This window comes from Mycetomoellerius zeteki, unplaced genomic scaffold (assembly GCF_001594055.1).
Source record: "Mycetomoellerius zeteki isolate Tzet28-1 unplaced genomic scaffold, Tzet1.0 scaffold172, whole genome shotgun sequence".
Lineage (NCBI taxonomy): Eukaryota > Metazoa > Arthropoda > Insecta > Hymenoptera > Formicidae > Mycetomoellerius > Mycetomoellerius zeteki.
The window spans coordinates 606,545-629,093 of record NW_017256675.1 but is presented as its reverse complement, the minus strand read 5'-3'; the positions used below and the strand labels follow the sequence as shown (position 1 = coordinate 629,093).

The window sequence follows — 22,549 nt, the reverse complement described above, 5'->3', positions numbered from 1 at the left end:
GGCCCTTTCCTTATTTATTTAATTTATTCATAAAACGATCTAGATTAACACTTATTATTCTCTCTTCTTCAGTTTTAAGAATTCTCTGGTTTATGTTAAACCTATTCTTTTGAGAAGAAAGACAACTTCTTCAAGAGTCTATATAACTTTTGTCCACAAGCATTTAAGAATAAATATGAACACATGATAAAGCTTATAATCGTCGTGACCCAAAATCTCGTGCAATTCAATAGAAGTGCGGTTAACACGTTCGAGACGAGGTGAAAAGAGATTCAGGTAGATTGATACATATAAATGTATGAAGAAGCGGTTTGTCATTTCACACACAGTGGTATTTCGTACTCGGAACCGACTGCCGTGCACGAGAAATTCACCTTTAGAAATTCGATGACCTGCTTGCTACCACGATAGAGGGGGAGCAGAGGAAGTAACGATGAAAGGAAGAGGTGGAAGAGCAGAGCGCGCGGGTCGACCGGCATTGCGTAAACAATAGCGTACACGCAACGTGCACGCATGCACACAACGCATGTCATGGGAAAGGGACTCCAGAGAAGCTTGTGGACGAGTCTGCGGTATGAAAACGAACGGTGCGGAAGGTGCACAGCGTTAAATTCGAAATATAGAGGGCCGAACACACAGAGCGGACTGGCGCGCACACACACCACCCGTCGTTACAGGGCGCCGTATTTTATCACCCTCATTTTACCACCAAGCTTGTCTAATGTGGAAGCGCGTGCTTCGGCGTTATTACGAAACCACGCAAGAAATTGTTGCGGCAGCCGGAAATAATTCCGGCGAGAGGAAGTGAGGTTCCTTTTATGTGTGAAACCGAAAGATCTTGGTTTCATGTTAGTATTAAATATACTTAAAATTGTAATTTTTTTTTCTTTATACGGAAAAGATTTTATTAAAGTGACTAAAAATTTAGCCAGATACAAATCTGGAAATGATTTTGTTGGATCAAAACAATTATGCAGAATACTCAAACTGGCTGTTAGGCAAAACTATTTGCAGCATTATTCATTATATTTGAGATTCTTATTTTAATAATCTAACGAAATTATTTTCAGATCTGTATCTAGCTAAATTTTTAGATATTTTAACAAAATCGTTCGTTTTGTAAACATAAAATGTGTTAAATAAATCTTGACAAATAAATACATCAGATAATTATCGTGTTCTTTTTCTTTGTATATTTCTGCACATTTTTTATAGACGATAAAAAATATTTTATATGATAATAAATACGTCAGATAATTGTCACATTTTTTTCTTTATACATTTCTATATGTTTGTTTAGACATTAAAACAGTTGTTATGTAAGACCAAAAGAACTTGATTTCGTATTATAATTTTTTCTTTACGTTACATAAACCTTGATAAAAAAACACGTAAAATAATTATCAGGTTTTTTCTTTATACATTTCTAGATATTTTTTTACAGGCGATACAAAAAAGATTGTTTTGTGCTCATTAAATAATTTATATTTACAGTTAGAAGACACTCGGTTATAATGTCAATAAATGATTGTATAATTGCACACACCGGAGCACTTATTATTCATCGGACATCATGGCCGTCATTTCAACAATAGGTACGAAATTATCCGGCGACCTTCCGCCGCCTAATTATCAATATTCGTTGCGTTGTATATTCCTGCGGTCGACTCGGTATACGGATGACTGCGATCAATCAGTAACGCAAAGCACAATAACCGCTCTCGATGTCAGAAAATAATTAGTGCCGAAGTATCACGAGGCCGTTTCTTGTTAGCACACGTATGTCAATAATTGAGCCGGAGGAGTTCACTCCGCTTAAATCTCTTAACGTGAAAGTTTATGCCTCTGTAATTCTCACCCGATGCCTAAATAAAATATAAAATGCTTAAATGAAAAGAGTAGAGAGTCGATGTCAATTAATATTATCTGGAAATACGGGCGGAATATTATTCTGCGACTTTACGCGCATGGAAAGAACAGTTTTGCTAAAATATCTAAAAATTTAGTTAGATACAGATCTGTGAATAATTTTTTGATGAACTATTCAAATAATTATGTAGAATGCTTAAACGTTATAAAAATGCTGCAAAAATTTTAACATTCTGCACTGAGAGAAAAATGTTTGATAATTGTGACTATAATTGCATGGTAAAATAATTATGGTTAGTAGTTTTATTTTTATGGTTATTACTGCTATAATGTTAGTAATAATAACAATATATGTTCTCTCAAACATAAAAAAAAATTGTACCATAAATTATGATAATTTTAAATATTAATATAGTAAAACATCAAGATATAAATGATGAATGATATAAACATTTTTATTCAATAAACGCAATCACAATTACAATAAACATAACTATTTTCTTAAATTCATTTACTATTTATATGATAATCATAACTAAAATATATGTTTAAAAAATTAAAGGTTTTCAAGCAGTGTGCGCGTATATGATTACTACTAATAATTGATTATACTTGTATAGCTACAATAACTGTAAATGTACATATAGTAGTTCTAAAAAATTATTAGAATGCAAATTATAGTTAAATTATAGTAATTGCAACAATTTTTTTCTTGCAGCAACCAGTTTAAACATATATAATTATATTTGGATGGTTCAAACAAAATTATTTTCAGATCTATTATATATCTAACTAAATTTTTAGATATTTCAGCAAAACCATTCTTTCCGTACGCGGCCAGTCCGCGACAACCAAGGCGACTCGTATAAATAATTTCACGCGTTAAATTTATCCGCTCGACGCGATCTATAATATCGCCGACCCCTTTCCCTGGTCCAGAAACGCGGAGAACTCGTCGTCAACAGACGTTGATGATCATTGAGATTCGAAATTTGCAGCGTTCTCCAGGCGCGTAACAATGTTGACGTCGGGTTAACCCGTGTAATGCGCGCGCCACGCCGGTACAATAATGCGCCGTAAATTCATCATCCGAGTTATCTCCGGCGAGCTCCGTGAGTCATCGACCGCCGTCGTCGACGCGCCGCAATCGATTGGATCGAGCAAATAGAGGAACAGAGAGCGAGAGCAAACGACTTCGATGTTGCGCACCTGATGATAACAGAAGGTAGCTGACACCGCCCTGAAGTAGCTTGAATCTACTGAACATGAGTTATCGCTGCTGTTGTTGTTTCTGTCTCATGTTATTCGTGCTCGCGAAATAGTGCAGTCATCGGACGGTACGTTGTCGGAGATGCTGCATCAAGATGCGACTTCTGATGCGAATTAGGAATCCCTGATGAAGTTCGCTTTCCAGACCCCCTCCGATCACGTTAGATTATGCACTCGCAGGATTGTCAAAAAACTTGTCGATTCTTCAACTAATTGTAAGTTTATCACTGGATTTCGTAATTTCGAAAAGTATTCTGAATTAAATTTTTCCTGTTTTTTTTGCATTCATTCGTTCCATCGTTTCACTTTTTATGCTTGCATCTTTATTAGGTATATTAGACATGTCAATTATCTAATTACTTGCCTAAGAATGCCCCCCCCCCCCAAGTTAAATTAAACGTTCTGCCACTAGTCTTTATACGTATGTTATATTTAATAAATGTATTCGCCTAATTTTAGCTCGTTTCATATAAATGACCTCTCTTCCTTCTCATTCTTATTTAGTAAAACGAGCATAATTTATTATTGAATTGAATTAAATTTGCACGATCCTGTTTATGAATCTGGGTTACCGCACAGAGTTGTATCTTCAAAGATATATTTTCTGTTATCGAAATAGATTACGTTCAGCCTATTATTATATCGCACAATGCACCGAACCAACGTGGAATCGGCTTTATCTCAGGAAATTACGAGAAGTGGCTGGCGACGTCCGCTCGTCGCACAAGCGGAGCATTCAGTGCGCTTAAATACAAAGCTCACATTATCCAGAGGACACTGAAAATTCGCGCGCGCAAGAAACGGATCCAAACTCGCGTCACACACGCGAGGTCGCACGGATAAAACAGTGGTAAAAAGTTTTCTTCAAGGCCATGCGAAAACTATTCCAGTCGTGAACACGAGGCTCTAATAAAAGTCGGCGGATCTGCTTAATATCCACGTCCTGGCACTCGCAAAGAAACCTGTCGTGAAGACAGGTGTCGGCGTGCGAAGAATTCTTCAAGGTCGTAAAATTGCGAGGCTCCAAGACCTTCGGCGCGTTTCGTTAAAACTTGAGAAAGTTCAGATTAACTTTCAGCCGTAGGAAAAAAAGAGAGCGAGCGAGCAAGTATCACGGTACAGGGCGTAAAAGAAGAAAGGGTTCTTCAAGGTCGACAGAGGGTGGATTCATGTTTTCGTGCCGGAAGCGCCAACACGCTCCCTCGGGACTTGCTTACACGTGAGCGACTGACCCAGACCCAGCTGACTATGAAAAGGTCCTCTTCGGGATCACCTATGTACACACTTTGGTAAACTTTGCGGCCACGCGACGTGTATCCTCCTCTCGGGACGCTTTAGAAACGAGTGCACTGGCGACACGTGTATCAGTCCGAGCACTTCGGCACCGTTTCCTCTTCGTCAGCCAGCGATGTTAATTGTTCTTACTGGAAGAAAGTAATTGTCATTCCAGCAACGTTCCGGCTAAAGGCAACGCATGCGTGAGCACGTGAACGATGACAGTAGACGGCGAATAAGAACGCATGCCGAGATCACGACTCACAAAGCGCTCCTCTTCTTTTTCTTCCTTTGCTTACTGGAACCCTGAAGGATTCAAGTACTATAAGCAACAACGCGAGAAAAATATTAGAGTACTCCTGGATACTGCCGGGATTCAAACCGAAACCTATTTTCTGAGTTTCCTCTACTAAGCAATCATTCTGTCACTGAACCACACAGTCCCTACGTTGACACTCACTCTTGTGCTTATTTATACATATCTTACAGTGCCATGGTTATTCAAATACGAAGATGAATCAAGAGCGGCTTACTGTAGGTCCATTTTTTATTCTTGCACTAGACTGCACTAGAACTTTCTTTCACCAAATATCAAACGTACAGTTTTCTCACTGCAAGTTCCAAAAAAAAGCATACACGAGTTCAATCGCCGAAAACAGATCTCTTGTCTTCTTTTATTCAAGTGTTCTTTTAGTTCAAGTGCTCCTTCTCGGGAAGGAATACGTGTCGAGGCTTCCACTGAGGCACCGATCGCAGTACTCTCGCTCACGCGATTGATCGTATCGAGCGAACGGATCAGCTGCCGTGAAAAACGAGTGTCCCGTGTCCGTGAATTCAGATCGCTGTCCCCCTATGGTAACTTCCGGCGATGCTCTGAAATTATCGATTTTGCGACACGTGGCGTGACTCGGTATTTTACTCGTTTAATACGCGGTACGATTACTTACGAGAACCGCGCGTTTTACAAAATCCGGGTAATCTTAATTACAAATTTCTCGCTTTTCACGATGAGATACGATATAGATATAATATTGGTTCGATATCGTCGTCTCCACGAGGCGTCGCGGAATGCGATCCCCTCGTTTATAAAGTCATGGAGAGATTCTCCGCCTTTGTGCTCCAGTATATCGGCGGGACCTCGTTTCGAAATCGAGCTCCGATCGATGACACAGGTTTCCTCATAATTTCACGTCAACGTCGCAACGACGGTACAATTGATCGACACGAAACTAATTTTAATGAGACGGTGATAACTTGCTGACGACAACGAATGATAAATATGCACGCAGAGAACGGTCCGCTTTATGAAGAACGTCACGCGATACACTTCATCGCGAGCCAATAGGGACGCGCCGTCAGTTGAATCTCGTTTTGAAACTCAACACCGATCGATACTGCGCACAACTTTGTCTGCACGTAATTCCCACCTCCTCATCAACATTTCAACGGCGAGTAGAATTTAAATGAGCGTCAAGCTCGATGACACGCACGTTGATTAATTCAAGCATGCACACGCCCGATCATTGGCTCCGCGCATCTCCTCTATTGTTGTACTCCGCGCACTCCGTCAAATTGAGCTTCGGGGGCTGTACCTCCGTCGAACACTTCACACTCGAAAAACGATTGATTACAGCGCGTAAACCTGTAAATTGCACGGTCAACACTTCGTCGACGCAGGTTTAAATGTCATCGAGCGACGATGGGCTCGATGACACGCGACGTTACTTTCTCATCGCGTATTATGCAATCAATAGGGAACGGAGTAAAAAAAACCCCCGGTTAAAGGTTCCACCAGGAGGAAGGATTTCACACTCGACTTCCTTCGGATCGATCAGCGCGCGATAATAGTACAACCTTAGAATCTTCGCCGACTTGGCGTTGCTATATGGTTTCACAACATGAGGGCGCGGATCTAAGTAGAAATTAATGAAACTTTACCAAGCTTCTTCTTGCACACGGAAACATACATACTATACGCAAGTAGTAATTACTTGTTTCAAATATTTCAAAAGTTCATATATCCGCAAATATCAAGTTCATCACAAACATTACATTTATTCAAAATGTACTCTGAATCCTAGTGAATTTAATACTTCAATCAAGATTATCAAATTAAAACAAATTCTATTTGCTTATTATATAATAAAGTCGTTTCTTCGATCAACTTTATAATATTCTTAAAAAAAAATTCTTTTTTTCAGTACATAATAATGAATTTTTCTAAAACCTGTATAAATATATTTTAAAATTATTATCAAGAAAATATTCTTTGTTAAAAACAACTGTTACTTAAAAGGAAGAAAATAAATTGAATAATAAATTTTCTTATAGCAATAGAATACTTTTCTGTGTACACTCAAATTTTTAATAAGTGCATTTCAAGATTATTACAAAAAAATATTCTTTGTTAAAGACAACCGTTACTTAAAAGGGACAAAATAAATTAGGTAATCACTTTTCTTAATAATAGAACGCTATCTTTCTATGTGCACTCAAATTCCGACCGTCCATAACTGGTTCGCAAACTTCCCGGCAATACTTTGTGGCGATACAGTCGGTTGCGACGGTAGAGAAATTTAAATCACGCTGGCGCGAGTGCAACGTGTACGGTCTAAGCGACGCGCGTCGGTTGACTGAGGCTCGAAGGGGCCCCTTCTAGTCGGCATGGCATCATCACGGTACGATTTTCTGCTTACTACCGCCGCCGCCGCTGCTGCTGCTCCTGCTCCTGCTTGCTGTTGCTTGCCGCTGTTGCTTCGCTGCCGGGTGGCGCGCCGATGGTACGGTAAACGGGCCCCGGAACACGCGCCGACGAGAGGGGCCCCTGCGCGAACACGAACGCGCGCAGCTTGGCAAGCAGACGATCGGCTTCACCTGCACGCACCGAGGGCTTTGTTACGTATCCCCCTTCTCTTGGGCAATGCGACGCGGGGCCCGCGTTAGGGCCCTACAAGCAAAGGCTGATGCAGAGTGCCTACGTGACCGTTCGTAATATCGCGCGCCTTCGAACTGTCGTCAGGGTTGAAGAACCCTCCCTCGGAAACGAGGAAACTTCAGGAACTCGGCTCGATTGAGAGATTTATGCGTGTTTAGGTTGCCAAGGGAAACCTTTCTCCCCGGGATTTATCGACGATTCCGCGCGCCCGTCGTTGACTCGTACACGGGGTAAAATACAAAGGTAAATACTACAGAAGGATAAAAAAATCTCTTAAAATGTAATTCTGGACGAGCGCGAACCTCCAATTCGGAGGTCTTAATTACCGATCCCGTTTTCGAAACGAATAAATGAACAATTTATTGACTTTCTCAGCTATTTTAATACAAATTTTAAAAACAGGGAACGTGAAACTATATACATAATTAACTATGTATAATTGAATCGAGGCCGTGGAATCATCTTTCAATGATTATCTTTGTTAATCTCCTCTTCACTACTTGCTGCTGTTTAATGTATAAGGGAATATGTTTTCGTCATTTGCGCGTAAAGTGCATCGACATATTGTTTATACCGACTTGGATTTCTACATTTATTCTTTGTCCTTATATCTTACTCTCGTATTTCATTGCGCTTTGAGCTTTTACGAGCAGCGGAAATTTATTGCGGAATCCGAGCTGCGACATGACTAAACGTGGCTCGAATTAATGCATTCAGTGACGCGAGGTTCATCGATGATCGGCTCTTATGTGTTTAACTAGCTCCAGTTTATACCGACTATTCGTATGATAGATTATGCGAGAACAGTATTGAACCTGTATGACGAAGGTGAATAAATTAAATATAATATGCTAAAAACATAAACTTGTAAACTAGGAACGTAAACTTTTAAAATGTGTGTGTGTGTGTGTGTGTGTGTGTGTGTGTGTGTGTGTGTGTGTGCGTGTGCGTGTGTGTGTGTGTGAGTTTAAATTATAAATTTCTTCCTTAGATTTTTTAAGGATGTATCAGGTATATAGCTTTTGCTAAAAGTGACAGAAATTCATACTTTCTGTATAAATATTATATGAAACAACTCAATAAGAGAGGTCGATATTTATATTTAACAACACAATTTTATAGTTTAAATAAAGATTTTTTCATTTTATCTTAATTATTTTTTAGAAACGTGACTTGATGATCCTTTATTTTTGGTCAAAATTCTAAATCGGCGCTAAACATCTTTTGTATTACTTTCAAATACAATACAAAGAATTACAAAGAATTTGTAATTTTATCATAATTTCCATTTTATTAAAAAATACGTGCAACACATTTTTAAATAATAATGCTCGCTGTACAATAATTTAGTAATTCGGAATAAACTATTTTTGTAATTGTTATCGATGAAAATCTGTGCATATATTGGAGTAATACCTAAAAATAGGTCTAAATGAAAATAAATCACAAGGTTCTGATATCAATTCTGCTTATCTCAACTAGAATTGTATTAAATTCAACCAAAAATGATTCTGATTTGTCTACTTTTAACCAGAATGTAACCAAACTTTTTTCTTTTTTTTACGAATCCAAAACTTTATACTTTTATAAAATGATTTAAATCATAAACAATAAAGGAAAAAAGAGGGTTTTTAAATTGTTGATTTAAATCATATTCCAACCTCTCGAAATTGTCAGTTCTATCTCATACAGCTACTGTATTTTATACACTTTTCATAGCGTTTCCTTATCTAACGCAAGAAACTTGTTCCTAAACAAGATTGTCCGCCTTCTTCCCACCATTGAATTATGTGCCGCTCGTTACTTCGATTACCCGAGCTTTTTCAGGACGATCGCCGTGAGGGAGAGGCCGTGACGCCTCGTAACGATAAAACGCTTTGCACGCGCCGGGACGATGATGCATCGCTCGGAACGAACCGAAGCGAAGGAACAATGAATAACCACCCGTCGACGGTGCGCCGCGATGGATCGTGATGGGAATGGGTGATAACAATAATTACGAGAGAGCATTCTCTCGCTCGCTTTAAAAAGCGACTACTATGGACGCAAATATTGTTATAACGCGACCGCGCTCGTGCCGCTTCGTCGAGGTGGAGTGCCTCTACACCTACCGAATCCGAGGCGTGTCGTCGTCGTGTCCTCGTGTGCACCACGCCGCGCCGAGCCGAGCCGCGAATGCAACACACGCTCGACGAGAGCGCATCGTGCATAAGTGGCACTCCGATACACCGGGTAAGGGCCTTCGTCTTTCCTCGTGTTTGCCGCCTGCTCGACGCACACCTCAAGCATTCTCCAGGCACCCACTTGGTTTCCCTTACCTCATTACCCTCTCTCCACCTGACTCGCTCACACGAGGGTGCGGAATTAATGCAGCCGTGCGAATTGATACGCTCCGCGATTCGATATGCTTCGGAGACGACACGCTAAACACTAAATGCTCCATCGAAAGCGAAATACCAAGGACTTTGAAATTCACCGGCCTGTGCTCCGACCGGATTGTTAATTAAAGCGAGTCTCGGGGGTTGTGGAACATTTAATATTTAAATTGTCTACGTAAATCCCATTAAATTGATGACATGGCTTGATAACTCCGAATTTTTATATAAATACGTTTGTAAACCGGTAGAATGTATGCATTTTATAAAGTTTGTACGAGGTAGAAACGATTGCGATGCAATAGCCATCGTAATTATCCTGGATTACCAATATAAAAGCTTTTATACGAACGCAGGGTTATAAAAACAAAGAGATCCAGAAAAAATAATAAAATTAACAATTTCTACTTACATTGCATTACATTTTTAGAGTACACAGATGTGAAAAAAGGCAAATATTTTTCAAACAGCAACGAGAATTATGCAAAAATTATTAACGACGCCGGCGTTGCTAGTCCAGAATTATTTTTATTTACGTTATCATTTTTGCCCCCGTTACAAACTTTTCCGAGAAAGTGCCTTGAGAAAGTTACGAGGGCTACGAAACGAGAAGTTTGACGGAAACGTTCAATGGCCAGTTGTTGCTCGTACATGCGTATCGATCGATGTGTTCATCGCGCGCGCGCGTGACCTGTGTTTATGTAATGTGTGCGTGCGTGTCGGCCGTGAACGGACCGCGTCCATGTATCATTAAGGCGTATAGTTAGCCGGCACACGCCAGAACGGCGTATGGCGGTTCCATGTGCACCTGTTTGACCAAAAGGATCTGGTTGGACCACCTTGCCTGCCCATCCAGAAATGTCACAAATTTCTTATCCTAAAATTTCATAACTTTTTCCAGACAAAATTTCATGACTTTCCCTAATGCTTTTAATAATATTTTGAAATTTTTTGTATTTTCGTTTTGATTTGGAAGGCGTTAAATACTTTGTTGAGAGATCAATTTAACCTAGCAATGTAAATTACTATTAATGTTGCTAACCCGGCCTGCTTGTATTTAGTTATTAAGTTGGTAGTTTTCCAAAACTGCGTGTGATGCATTAAACTTCTTTATATTAAACTTCTATAAAGCCCAGAATTTTAATCTTCCAGAAAACTTTGCAAAATTTCCTGATTTTTCCTTTATTTCCCTGGCCGTTTTCAATTTCCTTGACACTTTTCTGATTTCCCTAATTTCCAATTTTGTAGCAACCCTGTCATCACAACTTTTGTCTTTCCTTCCGTGTCGCATCATCTTCGCCACTCTCCCATCCTTGTCCTCCTTATCCCTTTCATCATAATTCTGGAGATTTATCTCCTCTCGCTCCTGCATTTCGATAATCCACGAGGAAATCATGACACATTATATTGCTCGGCCCCGTTCCTGAAATTAGGTCTTCGAAAGCAAACCAGACGTCAATATGACCTGAGGGCAAGCGATTTATAGCGGGGCTCAATTCGATGACGAGGGAATGACGTATCCCGGGATAAAATCAGAATTCACCCTTCTGCGGATCTCCGTGAATATTGTCGATTAAATATTATAGAAGGGAAGGGATTATGAAATACCATTTTGTTTTATTGAAATAACTCACAATCAAATATTCATGTGACGTAATTACTTTTGATACGAGTTTGTTAGCTATAGAGTGATACCAATTATGCTGTAGGTCTTCGGGAATAATAGAACGCGACGCAATTTACAAAAAACTGAAGAATAAAAAGGTTATGGAATAGGGGAATAGAATGCCACCAACTCTGTATGTAATATAACTTTATACGTCAGATACATGCACATATCGTTACCAAATTTAGTTCAATTGTATTTGAAAAAAGGCCTCCAAGCTTAACTTTTATACACAACGATTTTCTGGTTGTTCTACTACACACGATAGATCATTCATGTCCCGGGTTATTTTTCATTACTTTTACAAATACATTAAAAAAAAAGTATTCAAGATATTAAAATGTTTTATTCTTGTCTCCGTTTTTTAAATACATTTAAAGATGTTTTAGATTTAAACTTTTTCATTAAACAAGACACTATGTGTTTGGATTTAAGTACTATGTGTTTTAAATTCAAACACATCGTGTTTTGTTTTATTGAAAAAGTTTAAAATTAAACACTTCTTTTTAAGTGAAAAGTGTATACAAAAATTATAGTGATTCTTACATATTTATTCTTTAACATCTTTAGAAAGTTTTTTAACATCTTTAGAAAAATTTACAAAGTTGTGTATTTAAAAAAAAGGAAACGATAGAGACCATTATTTAGCCATATACTCCTGGTAATTAAAAAAGAAATGCGCAAGATATGAATAACCCAATCGTGTAAAGATTAAAATTAATATCTACATACTTCTCAAAACTACTTAAAGAGCACACACCTGTAAAACTGAGCGTTATACCCATCTATTTCTTACCGCCTCCTTTCCTCTATTTCTTTTTATATCAGATAAAAATTTATTTTCAACCTCGGCGAACGCGATGGAAAATTCATTTGTATCCGACGGACTAAGTAAGTCGTTCCTTTTTATAGTCGCCCCAATGGGCGAGTCTGGTGTATATTAATTACGCCTACTAATATCCGACTTCGATAATCAATTACGTTTTGCCTCCTTCGTTGCAACACGACGCGATGCATTGCGCACTTATTGCCGCGATACATGTCGAATTGTTCATGTGCTGCTATCGCGATGACGCAGATGGAGTCTGCCGATGGTGGCGATAAGTCATCCTCGACAGATCTACGGCCCACACCTCTATCTTTTCCACGTAGCAGCGCGTAATAATGATGCAAAGAGCCTAACGCGAATTACAGAAGTTGCTATTTAAAAGCGTGTTTCCATCATGTTCTTCCATTCCCAACTAGCGAAATCATCGATTGGAATGCTATGAATCGAACAATAAATATCTCCCATCATATACGCGGGAATGAATTAAGCTTTTACAGTCTCGGCGTCGACGAGGAGTCTGGTCATATTTTGAAATGTCATGCCACTGATGTATAATTCACTTAATTTTGACATATTCACGATATAGAAACGTGACTTGCAAAAACGTTTTTATTGCGCTTTTATTAAGGCTGTTACCGATCATGGCGCTGATAACACGTAATAAGTGTATCACCAGTTTCTCCTTTATTGAAAAGTTTATCGCAAGATTTTTAACGTGCTTTATTGAAATAACCGGCGTCCACGACGTCATCTGCGTTAAGAAGAAACATCGTTGTGAACAAATATATGCATTTTGAAATTAATTAACCACCCAGCTGGGAACGCAAGCTGACAGCTTGGATTCCTTAATCAAATCAAATATCGCAAAATGCCGTGCCACAACTACAAAGCTTCCAATTAGTTGACCCGTAACTGAAACATATGGGTCCTGGTGACCCTGAAACATTTTCCTAATATTGTAATGACTTGGAATAATTTGATGTTTCACGATCTTATTTTTCAAACTTTTGTTCTATTTACATAGGTTAATTATCATACCATATTTAGGTTAACAATAAGAGAGAGAGAGAGAGAGAGTTAAAATATTGCAATTTTTTATGTAGTTGAAAATTTTCAGAGAATAATATTTCAGATTAGGCATCAAGTCAGCCCTTATTAGTTGTAGCCACATTGTATGCTTTTAGTATTTTGTCGTGTTAGTCATGTACTATATGTTACTTTTAATTAACTGTAAGCCATATCATTAAATAATGTTATTATTATTATTATATTAAATTTAGAACAGGACCGCTCTATAAATAAATACGTCAAGGAAGAGAAATTACGGTAACAAAGTTAAATGTTGAAATAATAATTCTATACTTATATATTTTTAAATACATTAATCTCAGATAAGCGCATGACACGTCAATTAATTTTTTTTCTCTTAGTTCTTCTAGAACAAAAACTTTAGTAGATCCCAAAGACACATATATTTCTTTAGCGTCACAAAAAATATCTGTTCCAGTTACAAATTAATTATAATCCTTTTGCAATATAAGAGCCTCATAAAATAAACGATGAAAAACTAACATTTTTGTCATAAGACAATGCTAGTAAAAATATATATGCATTACCGTGGAATCCAAGTGAACTATCTTTAATACAATTATCTCAAGTTTCATACAATATTTCACTATTGAAATACTGTAAGTGCATCCGTGATATCATTTTAAACAATGTCACTCCTTTTTAAGAAGGACTATGAGATCGCAGATAACACAAGTGTTTCAAAATTACTTTAGCACAGTCAAGAAACGTAAATCGCCAACGTGACCTAGATTTCTCGTAGTGCCACTACGAAATTCTGAGTCACTTCCAGGTAACCGATTGCCTCCTCGCGTATACGACGTCATATTAAGCAATACCCTTCATTGTTGTTCGGCCGACTATGATGATAGGGAATTACTTGACTGTAACGCTTAATTTGCATCCGCAAGAAAGTACGAACGGCGAACTGACGAAGAGAACGTAGGCGAAACACGAAGAAGTGCATTACCGAGGCATAAAATCAAGAGAGACGAGCCAAATGCAACTCTCTTCCCGCTCGCAAATAAACGCAACGATATAATTACGTAATGTTAAGGAGATGTTAGTTTTGTTTCTAGTGTTTATAAATACATCAATTTACATTTTGATAAAAAAAAGAAAGAACCTGCGATTGTCATGTTAATTAATAATACCTTTTTCTCATTTTCTTGGGTTTCATTTCGCAATTCCTTTAACTTATATCAAAAATAATCTGCCTATATATTATCTCAAACAAAAGATTGAACGTTATTTTTTCAACTTTAAAATGGGGTAAAGAGGATAATAAAAAGCTAACGCCGTTGTCCGACAAAGGGCAAGTCACATTTATTGGTAGGTTATTCGAGTTTACCTGCAAAAAGCACTCGCTTTTTTTACGTTGTCAAGTGTGGAAGAAGCGAGGTTACGTGTGACGGCTTTGTTATATATAAACAGTACAATAAGAGCATAAGCGAAATACGCTCTTTTATTAATAAAAGGTAAGTAAAATAAAATTAAATAAAACTATCAAACGGTTTCTTATGTTCATTAAAAAATCTACCTCAACCTAATTTCACTTTGTTTTATAATAACGACATTTCAGTGTGTTAGTCGAGATCTAAAAAAGAGAGAAAGAAGGAAAAGAGAGAAAAAAGACCCCGACTGTGATTTCTCTAAAATAATTCGATTTTAAAAAACGGATTAAAGGGATCCTAAAGTCTGTTTTACCGATTTACGATTTACGTGTCATTGACACATCACTACACATTACTACATCAATATTACATGCATACATAAGTACAAATTTTTTAACTAATTAATCTTTCATATTAGGTATCTAAGCTTAACTCTAAAATCTCAAATTGCTTCATGTCAATCCCTAGTCCAAACCAAGATTATTTTATATGTACAAAGTATAACTTGTATATAAAGCAAATATTGTTACAAGTCGAAGCCAAAAGCCGATAACAAAATTGTAATTTTCCAACCTTTTTCATTTTTGGCATAAAGTGGACCAGTTTGTACTACATTATCGTTCATATTTTAACTGAGGAAAAGGATTTTTATATTTGTACATATAAAGGCAGTTAGAAAAATGTTTATTTGAAAAATAATCAATAAAACAAAGACGATTTCGGGAGGACTTTCAATCCCCTTAAAAGAAAGCATCACGTGCCGTCCTCTTTTGTTCTTATATATTCGAAGGAATATATAAGAATACGTAAAATGTCATACGGTCAGCGAGATCCGAGTCTTTTATGTCAAAAGAGGGAAAAGGGGATATCACGCCGAAGGGATGAGGCAGGCTGCACTATATACGCAGGAGGGATCTAAGGGAAAAACGTGAGCAGACATGTGCCATCGGCCGGCGCGGCGCGGCACGGCGCGGCGCATGACGACGACCCAGTTTGCCGGCACTCCAGGGCGCCCCACGATGCGGAATCGACTTGCATAAACGCTACCGACAGGCGGCTCCTTCGAGCTTATCCAAACGTATCTAGAGCGGCTTTGCATCTCCATTCCGCTTGGCCGGGTCGTCCCGTCCGCAATTGCGAAACGTCCCGTTCGCGTCGTCGTTGCCGAGTTCGATTTTTCGAGGGGGCGTTCCGAGTGAGCGTAAAATCGCGAAATGAAGGAGACCCGGCATTCGACAGAGAAATGGATCCTATCTATTTGGGATACTTGGTTCCTTGCTTCGTCCAATCTTTCGTGCCGTGGCAAATCGTAACACGATAAACCGTATATATGCCGTGAGAAAAATGGAAATATTATTTCAGGACAAAGTAAAGTGCACTCTTTATCTCAAGATAAAAAAATTTAGAAAAATACATTTAATATATTTTTTAATGCTTCTCAGGTTGCATCAATTTAGAAAAAAACGATAGATCACATGGGAAAAACGGTTTTGCTGAAATATCTAAAAATTTAGCTAGATCTGAAAATTATTTTATTCAAAATTTGGTTATTCTAATCAAATATTGATTAGAACAACAAAATTTTTTAATGAAAAAGTAAAAAAGTTTTTATAAAACATATCACCACAAGTTACTTCTCTTAATGTGACGAAAAACAGCAAAAAGTTTTAATATTCAGCAACTATTCTTCTACCAGTTTAAGCGTCCTACATAATTATTTTAACGATTCAAAAAAATTGTTTTTACATCTGTATCTAGCTAAATTTTTAAATACTTCAGCAAGACCACATACACATTTTTTTGTGCCAAAAAATAAAAACTTAAAAATAAAAATCATTCGCGATAGAACACGGTTGCTCGCTTGTTTGCATCGCTTCATTTACGTTGTAAGAGAATGTGCGAGAGGCTCATTCACCCGCCAGGTGTGCATAGTGTTCGTCTCGGGCCAACGAATGACGATGCATAAAGTCGGCCGGAACCGTGGCACACGTCAACGCGGATGGTTATTAACGGGTTGTACAGCACGACGACGCGATATTCTCGGGAGTTCGCCTCGTTGGTCGGAGCCAAAAGTTATCCTGACTTCGGAAACTTCTCGAAGAGGGGACTGCCGGATAATTCTCTGTTTCTCTCCATCTCCTCCCTCTCTCACCCTCTCGAGCACTTTGAGTTTTGATAGTTTCTGACCCCCGCACACGTCGCGAACAAGATTGCAAATTCAGCGCTGCTGCACGTGGTTCGCCGCAAGTGCATCGTAAAAGAAACGACACTTATATTGCAACAGGGTGACGCGGTACAATTCTTGCACCCGAATCGGCATGCTTCGCGCGCAAGAATGTTAGCGTAAATATATATTAGCGTCGAAACACTACTGCGCAGAACGTAACAACGCTTAAGAGTAGATTCCTGAGATCATTTTAAGACAAAAATTCTAATATTAAAATGTTGAGGCTGTAATAGTTTTTCAGTTATAAGCTCATTTAAAGTTAGAGAATCATACCGCCTATATAAACGCGCATTCAGGTGTGGCATGCAAAATGCGAAAACGAAAACTATAATAATTACCGCTTCTTGTTCATACCGATATAAAGATTACATATGAGATAAAATTATTGATATTTCTAATTATTGATATTTATTATATTAACCAATTATTGCAGCTTCAACATTTAGGATTTCCGTCTCAAATAATCAGGAATCCTGCCTTAAGCGTTGTTACGATCTTTATGAGACATCCAATTGAGAATTAGAAAAAAAGCAGCAATTTTCTAATAATTTAAAAATAATTAAATAATTGTGAGTGAAACAAAATATAAATTGAGTTACTCATTTAAAGAAGAATCTTACTTTTGAAATAACAGAAATGAACTTGCATATTTATCATAAAAATATTTTCTAATGTACACACAAATTTATATAATATTAATATATGGTATTTCATCATATATTTTATTATATATATATTTTATTAATATATTTATTTAGTTTAGTCATTGATCTACCACTCGAACTTGATTCACAAGTAGTTTTATCTCACTCTTTCTCTTACATTCATATTCGCTTCCATCCTCTTTTCTATACCCTTGACTCTACTTCTAACATCCATTCTACCGCACCGCTTGCCCTCTTCATTTAATATCCTAGCTCTTTTCATTTTCTTTTCTACACGCACACTAATTTATGTAAATAAAATACAAGTTTACATAATTAAAAAAATAATAAATAGAATATGTACTATAAAAATAATGAAACAGGATATTTGACAAAATGCTCTGATGCAATTACATTGCTATCAAAGTGCTTTCGAGGTTTTTTAAGATAGAAACTTACAATATTGTCCTTTCTAAAATAGCAAATTCAATTATAATATTTAAAAGAATGCATAAATGTTATCAGATAGTCAATTTATTATTCTTATTGTTACTTACAGTGTGGAATCGCGTGGAATTTATGAACATTACGCGACTCTGTAATTATTCACCGAGTCATTAAATACTTTACCGAACGTAAAATGCGGCCACATACGCAGCTATAAGCAAAATGCATGAAATTTTAAAAGTTCGGCGGCTATACTGAACACGACCGTGGATATTTTTAACACATATATTTCCTGTTTCGCGGTATATAAATATTGCATGGCGCTGCTTGCTCTCTTTAGGGCTGAAAATTCGAACGGGAAATACCTCAGGCTACTACCTCGCGCTTTTGCACGGCTTTCAACAAAAATCCCGTCCGTGCGCAAAAGTGAATTATATGTTTCTACAGAGTGAAAAGTTTCCTTTGGAAAACACGGACTTGCTGCAACCCGTCGCCACTCTACCTTTTCTCCCTTCGTCTTTTCGCCGCTGTTGGAATAAATTAATAGGTGAGGTGGCTCGAATGCCGACTGCTTTTTTACAGAAGCTGAGTTAGCGAAAAACTAAGCCAAATAGAGTTAGATACATTCGCGACGTAAGATTAAATAGCATCTAAAATCAACGATCGTATAAATAAAACTCTAACAATTTTAAAAAATCGTAAGATAATAAAATGCCGACATTAAATATTATTTCTAAGACACTTACTTTACAAAAACACAAATGGAAAGTGTAATCCACAATCTCAACTCTTTTCAATCACTATATTCTCAATCATCATTTATATCACGAGAATCAAAACGATTAAATCATATTACGCAAATAAATAAATAATTATTTTACTTCACCCTCTATATAAATAAAGCTTTAAGCTCTGACAATTTAAAAATCCTTAAGATGATAAAACGTCGACATTAAATATTATTCTTAAAACGTTCACTTTACAAAAACATAAATAGAAAGTTTAATCCACAATCTCAACTTTTCAATTACCATATTCCCAATCATCATTCAGATTGCGAAAATCAAAATGTATAAATCACATTTATAAATAAATAAGTGCTTTATTTACCCTATGGGATGAAATTCCCTTAGGCATTAGGGGAAAAGGAATTCAGGCATCTTCCCCTAATACGCCACTTAAATCTGATAGTAATCAGATTGACAATACGTATAGTGGATTAGCGGATCGCTTTCGGCCTGGCATTGAGCTTAACCCGCTATTAATCGATACTGAGGCGAAGGTCGTACGCCTCCGCGGCGTCTCCGGTTATATTCGGTAATTCTTTCGTCCCCCCTCCCCTTCATCCTCTCGCCCGCACAATTGCTTTCCTGCAGGAAACCATCGCGTGTGTGTCCATCGCCATTGATTGGCAAACCATTGGGATGGCTGGTTGGACGCTTCGATTACTGATGCACAGGACAAGTTATAGAGAAATCGTGCATGGTTAGTTAATATTAGAGAATTTCGTAGAATTCAATGCCGACCAAATTGAAGCCTGGTACTTCGCCGTTTTACTACATTATTAATTTGTACGACGTTATTGGCCGATATTCGTTTATTGTATCTCGATAAACGATGAAACTTTGATGCGCTGCCTTCGTGAATACGAAAAATATTTTTCCTCTGCGACTTTCTATTTCTGCTTAAAAAGTGATTCTCACTGAGAATTAACTAACATTAACCCTCCGTCTGTGTAATTTGGATCCTTTTTGCTAATTCTAGGCTTTGAAAAAAATGTAGAAAAATTCAGGATTACTTTCCAACATCTCTATTACACTATCAAATAATTTTTTAATTCTTGTTTAAAATTTATTTAATCCACCCTCATGAAAAGGATAGTTTTCTGAAATAAGTAAAAATTTAGCTAGGTACTGATCTGAAAATAATTTTGTTGGATCATCAAAATAATTATGTAGGACGCTCAAACTGATTTTGCTATAATGTCAAAACTTTTTGCAGTATTCCTCAACATGTTTGAGATTTCTACGCAATTATTTTGATAGTCTAATAAAATTATTTTCAGATCTATATCCAGCTAAGTTTTCAGATATGTCAGCAAAATCGTTCTTTCCGTGTAATTGTGTTTGAACTATCGAAATAATTATGTAGGACGCTCAAACTGGTTGTTAGAATGTCAAAACTTCTTGCAGCATTCCTCATTATGTTCGAGATTTCTACGCAATTATTTTGAGTCTAACAAAATTATTTTCAAATCTGTATCCAACAAAATTTTTAAATGCTTCAAAATCATTCTTTTCATGCTTCTTTGCTTTGAACAAATTTGAGAGTGAAACTTTACTTGTTCCAAAAAGACTCAAATTGTTTTTATTTCAAGATTAAGAATATATAAGTAAAAATCTCGTTTACTAAAAGCAGCTAACAAAAATAAACAAAGATAATTTGATTGAATGCAGGAGAAAATCAGTCAACGATGTAACCCTACTTACAAGCGCGTCTCTCGATCGTTGCATCAACATGCACGGCGTACAACGCATAACGGAATTTATTACGCGAAATTTCACATATTCCCAGGCAGCCACTAAGTCGGACGTAATTTTCGAAGCCTTCGTGCCTCCGGGAAGAAAACCGATGACTCCTCCGAAAGTTGATGTCAGTGCTGCCGAAGCAAGCACCTCCCTCGTGAATAATAAAAGCGTAGCGCTGCCGACTCGATCGCCTCGAGCCTCGGGGTTAGCTATCGCACACTCAGGAATCATGTGCACGTATATACGCGTACTTGCGCGTACACGCGAGGCCTACGGGCTTGTGCAAACTGGGTCACACGATGACGTTTACAGACATAAGCCTAAACCACTACTACGAGGGGTCAGTTCCGAGTTCGTTGGCCTTGAACCCGTGGTGAGAGAGTGTTAAATAGCAAAATGTACGACGGCACAAGCGCGGTCAGCACAGGACCAGGGTTTTTACAAAACGACGACGCCGTGAATGCTTAAACGGCTCATTTACATCGAGGCCCTTTCCGCTAATTTGCACGTCCCTTCATCAGCGCGAAACCCGAACGTTGGCGGCGAGACGAGCGCGGCTTCGCCAGTAATTATACGTGTTTGAAGCAATTACCGGCGCGCGAGGAGGCGGCGGTGGCGCGGTAGCAGGGTAGCAATGTCTTATTTTCATAAGAGAGCCATTATTTCGCATATCGCTAATATCATTGTCTCCACCGGTGTTCGCTATCGCGAAATTACCGCGAGAGGCGATCCTCGAGCGATTAATATCCTTCGATAATTAATTAATTAACGCTTACATAATTAGCGTCCCGGCCGGACAAATGTCTCTTGTGTTACGTTGCAATCCCAAGTATACGCGCAGCAAGCTTCAGTAATTTGACATCAATGTCAATAACTGCATGGTTGTTTCGCACACGCAGCATGTTTCGACTCAGATTTGCATAATATTAAATTTTCCTCATGTAATTACGCTTCACTAAGGAAATGTTACCCAGATAATAAATCGTTCAGGTATATCATTTATAATGAGAGATAAAGTTGCTCGAGATCAGAAAAGTTTCCTTCATCGAGCAACCTTGTAAACTTGGAGTATAATGTTGTATTCTTATTTGTAGGTATCTCTTCGAGAATCTTGATGAAAAATTATTCGCGACATTAAACACTATAGCCGGAATCGATAAATATTAATTCTTATCGTGGAAAGAAGGATTTTCTTGAAGTGTCTAAAAATTTAGCTAGGTAGAGATCTGAAAATAATTATTGGACCATCAAAATAATTATGTAGAAAACTCAAGCATGATCAGAGCAACGCTGCAGAAAGTTTTGACATTTAAACTACCAGCTTGAGATACATAATTATTTTGATAGTCTAAAATTATTTTCAAATCTGCATGAGTTGGAAAATTTGTGATAAATTTAATACATTTCACGTGTCTCAAACGGTCCACTCAAATTTTTGTGTTAATTTAATACAAGAATATGTTGAGCAGTAACACAAATATCATGTAAAAAAATTAACGCAAAAGAGGTATTACTGACACATTTGTAAGCAAACTGTAGAAGCATATTTTTCAGTAAAATTAACATTTATGATATGTTAAATTGACACGTACTGTATTTATTTATCTTAGAATTTACGTTTTAAAATACATTATTTTTATGCTACTTGTTCACTTACTCATAAATTGTGTTATGTTAACACTAAAAAATACTGAATATCAATTTAACACAAAATATTTAAATAACATAATCACTTTATTGTTAAATTAACACTCGAATGTATTACAAATATGTTATAAATTCACAAGATTGGAAAAAACCTGGGCTTTTCTAAAAAAACTCACTGGGTGTGTGTGTGTGTGTGTGTGTGTGTGTGTGTGTGTGTGTGTGTGTGTGTTTTATGGGGGTTTTATTGGATTTTACTGAGACTTTTTTGGGTTTTTCGGGTTTTTTGGGGTTTTTTTTGGTAAAATTGATTAATTGATATTTTTTTCACGTAATATTTAGTTTACGTTGTATTTATTATTATTTACTATCTTATTAT

At 37.4% G+C, this 22,549-nt stretch overlaps 1 protein-coding gene across 5 annotated transcripts in view; it reads right to left on the bottom strand.

Moving 5' to 3' along the window:
* The window catches only part of lilli (AF4/FMR2 family member lilliputian), a 323,624-nt gene that overhangs the window by 37,215 nt on the left and 263,860 nt on the right, over nucleotides 1-22,549 (bottom strand). The window lies entirely within an intron of this gene.